The sequence below is a fragment of the Pinus tabuliformis genome, chromosome 6 (assembly GCF_031772625.1).
Source record: "Pinus tabuliformis cultivar Carrire ecotype Pingquan chromosome 6, CPIR1, whole genome shotgun sequence".
Classification (NCBI taxonomy): Eukaryota; Viridiplantae; Streptophyta; class Pinopsida; order Pinales; family Pinaceae; genus Pinus; species Pinus tabuliformis.
In genome coordinates, this window is record NC_142292.1 from 1,547,447,093 (window position 1) to 1,547,454,603 (window position 7,511).

Below are 7,511 nucleotides of genomic sequence, written 5' to 3' on the forward strand. Positions count from 1 at the left end.
TCCAGCACAAAATATTTGAAGAACAAGAGCTAACATGGTTTTACTAGCACTTCAGCAAATGGGAGGTGGGTTCTGCAGTTGATGACTGAGCTAGTCCCCTTTACTGTTTTGTTATGTTTATGCAAATCATCAATTGCATTTACATATTAGTGATTTGATCTCTTCCTTTCCATTAAAGTTAAACTTTAAATAATAAAAATCCATGTTTTCAAGAGATGGACTGTGTAGATGCTAATATGACATCTGGATCACAGTTAATAAACATAGGACACATACATACATTGAGTTTAAGAGGTCAAGGCAGTTGTAGCAAATCAGATTTAGAAGCTACGACAACTCCTTGACAAACATAGGAAACTGAAATGATTTGAGAAGATATGACATGGGAGTGATGACGCTGGGAGAGCTTTGTTTGATTAAAAGAATGAAACACTTACATATGATAGAGCTTGGCATGATCTTGTGTTATGTGACTTGTCTTGAATGGGACAAGACAAACTTCTTGTGTTATGTGACTTGTCTTGAATGGGACAAGACAGACTTACTTTTCTAAAATTTTCAATAAAATGCATAGGTTCTGCAAACCGTTAAAATTAAAAATTGAAATGTTTTTGTAGACAGTATACACGGTACTTGCCACAGTATTTGGAGTGTATATATCTTTCGATCAATTTTCAGGCCTTTTGCGCAGTTCAGCTACCCCAGCTGCTAAATATAAAACCTTGGGCATTGGAGGTTTTCATTAGAAAGATAATATAGTTGCTAGATAGACAACGACAACATCGGTGGCACCAGGATGGGTTGTAGCAAAGGCGAAGGCACATCGATTTCTTATCAGTGCAAATAAGGTTTTTCACAAACCTCTCCTTGTATGAAAATGTCTTTCAATTCCATTAAATAGTAATCCGCCGCGGCAGCCCCTCCTTCAATGACAACCAATCCTCTTCAATTAAAGACCATCCGCCTCAGCAGCTCCTCCTCTAGTTAAAGCCAATCCTCTGCAGCTGGCAGAGATGAGCTATATAGATAGTTAGATAGGCAATTTATTTAATGAAATTCTCTGATCATTGCGATTTTATCATATCAAATTGTGAAAAGAATGAGCAGGAAAGAAATATAACTCAGATTTTCAATCGGCTACCCAGACCCTCCTTCAATGAGAGTCAATACTCTGCAATTAAAGACAATCCGCCGCAGTAGCCCCTCCTCCAATTTAAGCCAATCCTCTGCAAAGAGAAGAGATGAGAAATATATAAGTAATATATATTTAATTAGATTTTAATCTCAACGATCAAGAACTTAAAAATGTGAAAAATATATGATATATTAGCGAATGAAAGCAGCAGCAAGATAATATTAAGCAATTTCTCTGCAAACCAGGATCTAGATTATCCTTCGTGCAAATATTTTTTCAAACCCTTTAAAAAATATCTTTATCACGAGGAACTGTTTATTTACCTGGTTGCCTCCAATATTGCTTTTTCAAACCCTTTAAAAAATATATTTATCACGACGAACTGTTTATTTACCTGGTTGCCTCCAATATTGCTTAAACTCCATGTCCGATTGCGAATATTCAACTGCAGAACTGTACACGATGAGGGAATTCAAATATATTTAAAGTTTCACTCACATGCGTGAAAAATCCAGAGAAAATAAAAGAAAATATCATTAAAAATTAAATCGAAAGCTGCAGAGAAAATATAGTGAAGATCAATAGAAATTAAACAGAAAGCAGTACAGAAAATACAATGAACATCAATAAAATCAAACTGAACAATATTGAGAAAAAAGAAATCCACAGCATCTCAGAAAACCATGTTGGAGACGAAAGGAAACCTAAAAGAAACTCATAAACAAACATAACAAAACCAAACAGAACAAAAGAAAACAGAGAACCGAAAAGAGGAGAGGACGCTGAATGTAAAGATGAGCCAGAAGCTAGTAAAACACGCAAATGGCCGAGAGGCAGTAGAAAAGACACGCAAATGGCCGAGAGGCAGTAGAAAAGACAAATTGGGAACAAAAACTGTAACTTAAGTTGATTTGCATGCTTGCCAGATACCATATGCCATGCGCGGACAAATGCCAGATGCTATGCGCGGGGAGGGATAATGAATCGAACCCCTCGAATCAAACGGCTAATATCAATTCCATCGTCTAACAACGAAATCAAGGGCACAAGAAGGTACAAAGTGGCACTGGAGGGGAGTTCTTCCCAGAGGAACGCCTTACGGCGTAATTAATTCAAGTTGCAAATAGACATAGAACAAACAATTGGACACAAGAATCGTTGACCTAGAGGGAGTAAGGTAATGAGAAAGAGTATGTTCTTGGAGTAAGGTAATGAGAAAGAGTATGTTCTTGAATGGAAAAATGTATAGGCCTTTTGAAAGATATCAATGTTAGGATTAGAGAGGAAGGTGATAAATTAATATGGTCCATATTATGTGCCAAAATTAGGTTATAAAACACATGCCAAGGAAGAGAAGAACAATACACATGATGGTGGGAATTATTATAGAAACTAAAATGTCGAACAAAATTAAAAAAAAATCATATGGATGCTTTGAAACAATAGGGATCCAACATGGGACATGCTACAAAGAAAGAAAATTTTCACTAGTTATAGATGGTGCAATGTATGCCAAAAGGCAGAAGAAACAAATAAACATAATTATGACTTGCCCATTTGCAAAAAAAGTTTGGAAAGAAGTGGAGGGGATGATGAGGTCCCATAAGTTTTGGGTAGGTGGGGATGTTGAAATGGCTTTCAAGTCATGGTATGCCAACAAGTTTATAAAAAAAATTGAGCTCTTCCCGTAAAAACTGCATGGGAAGTTTTGTTGGCTAAGTGCTGAAAATGGTTTGAAGACAAAAAGACTAACCATTAAAATGTTTTGTCTAGGCTTTAAACATATATAATGCATAGGAGAAACAATCTTCACATAATCATTCGAAAAAGATAATATACAAAATCTTCCATGCACATATTAATGGTGCTTCTCATGGGACACCTTGGTGTTGAGTAAGAGTTCTATCTATCTCACAAAATCATAGCATAAAATTCAAAGCTGAAATTGAGTTGGAATCAAAAAACAACTTGATCACTCTCAAACTAAATTTGAAATTTAGATTCCAGAATCCAGTGTTTTCACTAATAACGACAAAGCAAAGAAAATACTATCAATAATTTTAGAAATATTATAATATGTTATTAAAAGAAAAACCATTTCTTTATGTGTTACATCGAATCTTTATTTCTAGATCACACAGAGACATGTCACTTTCAGTTGCTAATTTATATCCCATCAGAACACCGACTGTAACAGAATATTAGTAACCTCTGGGTTGTAAAGAAAAGCACTGTGCACACTAATTACTGACATCAAACCAAAATATTCCATCCAAATATTCCATTACAAGGAACTAATTGTTGCACAAATGGCATGAGCAGGCTTTGCCTCCTCTGCCATGGAAGTGCATTCATACAGACAATATATTTGGGGATGCTACACAGAATCCCCATAGCACCATCTAAACACAATCCACTAACATAGTAATTACCCGGTAAAAATCATCTACAACCTGCTTGTATTGCAAAAAATATATATCATCAGAACTCCTGGGATTATGAACCAGTCAACGTATTAAGCGGTCAACAGTTGTCCGAGGACAATTGCAGTCAGGGCTTTCATTTCTCCCTGAGGTGCCACAAACGTAACAGAATTCGTGTTGGCACCTGCATTGACCATCACCAACACAGATTACTTACGAACCCAAAAACCCTGATTGCACAGTAACCGATTATTCGGTTTGTAGTGTTTTCTTTAATAAACAAGATGCCCAGGTTCAATTCTCAGCCCTAAGTCTTTCTATGGGCTCTACTTTACCTGAGAATTCAACAGACAAGCGAAGAATTTCAGAAAATAAACGAAAAAACATACCTGCAAGTAATGTGATTACACCCATAGATCAATTCAACCATCGATTTGCACTTTCCACAACGGCGCCACTTATGATCCTCGGCCAGCTTGAGAAGCAGAAAATCCGCTTCAGTTTTGTCTGTGGTCGGCAGGCTCTGAAACTCGGAGCACTGTAAATTTGCATGCCACGGAACCTTGCAACGCGCGCAGAACAACCTGTTGCAGAAGGGGCATTCCGCCATTTCCACTTACTCCACATCCAACGTTCCAACACTTTCCTTGACAAGAAGTCCAGAGCAGTCGGAGAAGGGGCAGTATACTTTCAGGGCTTCGGGAATTTCTGCCTCCACCATTACAGCCGACCACTACTCAAAGATCTCCGCAGGCAGAAAATACCTGCACTCATCCAACGTCAATGCTTCTCTGCAAGTTTCATGCGGGCAATATATCTGATGCCTCTGCTGTTCGAGCATAGAGTGGATGTACCACGTCATGCACGCCTCGCAAAAACGATGAAAGCAAAGACTTCCCTCAAACATATTGGACAACTCCTCAAAGAAAATCCCGCAGAGTTTCATGGGTACAGACTGCGAAATTATCAAGCGATCCTTGTTCAACAGAGAAAACCCTGAATCCACAATGATATTCTTCCCGGTTTCTCTTTCCCTGGCTGAAAACCCCTGCACACATGAAATAGAACCCCATCAAATTAAATAAACGGAGTGAATTGCACAACAGATAAAATAAAACCCCATAGAATAAAGTGAACGAAGTGAGAATTGCACAACAGATAAAATAAAACCCCATAGAATAAAGTGAACGAAGTGAATTGCAACCGTAAAGATGAGTCAGAAGCTGGTAAAACACGCAAATGACCGAGAGGCAGTAGAAAAGACAAATTGGGAACAAAAACTGTAACTTTGCATGCTTGCCAGATACCATATGCCATGCACGGACGAATGCCAGATGCTATGCGCGGGGAAGGGATAATGAATCGAACCCCTCGAATCAAACGGCTAATATCAATTCCATCGTCTAACAACGAAATCGAGGGCCCAGGAACGTACAGAGTGGCACGGGAGGGGGGTTCTTCCCAGAGGAACGCCTTACGGCGTAATTATTTTTAAAATAATTTTATATGGTTATAATATTTAATTATATTATTAAAATAATTATAGTTTAGATTAGCTAATATTTTGAAAATAATTTACATTATGTAAAATTTATAATTGTAGTTATGCGATAAAAACATATAAAGATCAAGTAGAAATAAAGAGAAAACATATAAAAACATGGTTAAACATTATAAGGAATTGACTATTTTTAGTTTTCATTGGCCAAATGATTTCCACTAAGAATCTAAATTTGACTTGGTGAAGCTTATTGTAAAAATAAATTTAGCTTCTAAGAATACTCCTACTACAACCAATTTTTCTATTGCAACGTTGAATGTATGCAACTCCATGAATTGCAAATGATTCTTCCTACATTTCAAACAAAAATTTCGTTTCCCTTTCTATTATTTCGAATAGCCAAAAAAGGTAATATTTCTAGAGCTTTTGTACTAGTACATAAAAAAACTAGTTGTAAGAGAATGTTCATCATTATTTGATATCTCTTTTTACACTGCACCCAAATTGAAATCCAAAAATACTATTTCAAAAATTCATGGATTTGGTAACCCAAATTGAATGCACCTCCCTTGCTTCATGTCTTAAGGACACATAAGTGCTTCTATGCACGAAAATGTAGGGAAATGGACACTTGGTCTCTCCTCAAGAAAACTCACCAAATGTACCTAGTGAAGAGAAATATAGAAATATTATGGTTGAGATTGTAGAAGGTATTCATATAGGAATCTTAATTAACTCATATTATTAATTGAATTTATATATTCCTCGATGGGGGTGTGCATAGGATCCAAGAGGGGGATAGGGGGGATGTGTTAGCACCAAAGGTTGTACCTTTCCTAAAAGTCTAAAGGTTATGATTGTCAATTCATTGTGTAAGGGGTTATGCAATGGGCTATGATTTTTTTTTTTGGAAATGTAACATAATATTAGGAACATTCATAAAAAATTGTTTCACCTAATGCTAATTGTTACTTGATTTTTTGCAACAAAATCAACTTATCAAAAGTCTACAAGTGACACTACAAAAATATTTCTTAAAACCCATAGCAAGTTTAAAAATATGAGTTTCCAAACTACTTTTCAAGTGCCCAAACCATTTTTCAAGAAGATTTACCCTTATTAAACCTTGATATGACATTAGTCAGAGTTTTCAAGCCTAAAAGAGGGATTCTAAATTAAACTTTAAAATGGTCGCTTACCCTAAAGTCTACAACATTATGCAATGGTCAATTGTTATATCGCATCCGCTTATCGATACTCGCATATTACAATATACAAAGGGTTGTCACTCCTGAAAGCGTTGATTACGATATATGTTGCAGACCCGATGCAACATTACAGTTTGACTTAATGTTATATCACATCCACAGGAGAATATGCCATCGGCCATCGGACTTATACAAGACTTCCGGAAGCTGCGACTATCAATTGCGATTACACAACGGACCTGATGAAGTTATAGATGCGGGTGTAATGATTTTGAAGTCCACCCTTAAGCATTTCGGTCGAGTTTTTTCATATATTTCTGTGTATTTCAATCTTTGTATTGCTCGGGGTTTTTTAGGCCAAAAGCTTATAATAACAGTTCTGATATTTCAATCAGCCAAAACAATGGCGATTGCGATTGCGATGGTGATGTGGCAGGTGGGGCCTCCTGATTTGTACAATCTCTCCGTAAAACAATAAAGTCATGTGTATGCCTGTTATTATTGAAAAAGGGGCTTTGTTAGAATTTTTAATATGCAACATGTTTTCTTTGTGTATTTCCGTCCTCTCTTATGAATTTACGTGTCCCTAGAGTGTTGTTGAACTGGAAGAGATAGAGGAAGCTGAAAGCCAGGAAGTCGAAGGACAAGCCAGTGCAGAGGAAGCCAAAGTGACATGAAGAATCAGGAAGCCGAAGAGGCAAGCAAGCGCAGAGGAAGCTGAAGCAAGTGTTGAGGAAGCTAAAGATCCAACGGAAAGTGGAAACCAACAGTCAAAGGCATCAAGAATACATAAAATAGGAAAAACAAGGAAAGTGTGGTGTGCGTGTGAATAATCAGAGTAAGAGGAAGCTGAAGTTGAGGCAGAGGCTGGAGAAGCAGGAGAACAGAAGGGAAGCATATGCTCAGCAGGCTTGGGAGTAGAGAACTATAGCAATACAGATTCTAACAGTTTATAATAAAGGGTTGGAGCCTCAGAACTAAAAGGATTGGAGTCCTTAGGAGTTGGTGCTCCTAAGTCCAGGACTGTTGCCTTGGAAAAACGGAGTTGGTGCTCTGGAGGTTGGAGCCTCAGAAACGTCCAAGTTGGTGCTTGGAAACTAATTGCAACAATTTATATATTGTATCTATTTCATTGCACAGATTATATTAATAAAATAATTTATTCTAGCTATCTATTTATGTGTTCCATATATAAACATTTTTTGTGATAAAAATAACAATTGAAAAGAAATATTGATTCACCC

The 7,511-nt window shown here is 36.9% G+C and overlaps 1 pseudogene; it reads right to left on the minus strand.

The window, feature by feature from the left end:
- Window positions 1-3,433: 3,433 nt before the first annotated feature.
- LOC149264633 (E3 ubiquitin-protein ligase RSL1-like) lies at window positions 3,434-4,875 on the minus strand (annotated as a pseudogene).
- Between the last annotated feature and the right edge of the window lie 2,636 nt (window positions 4,876-7,511).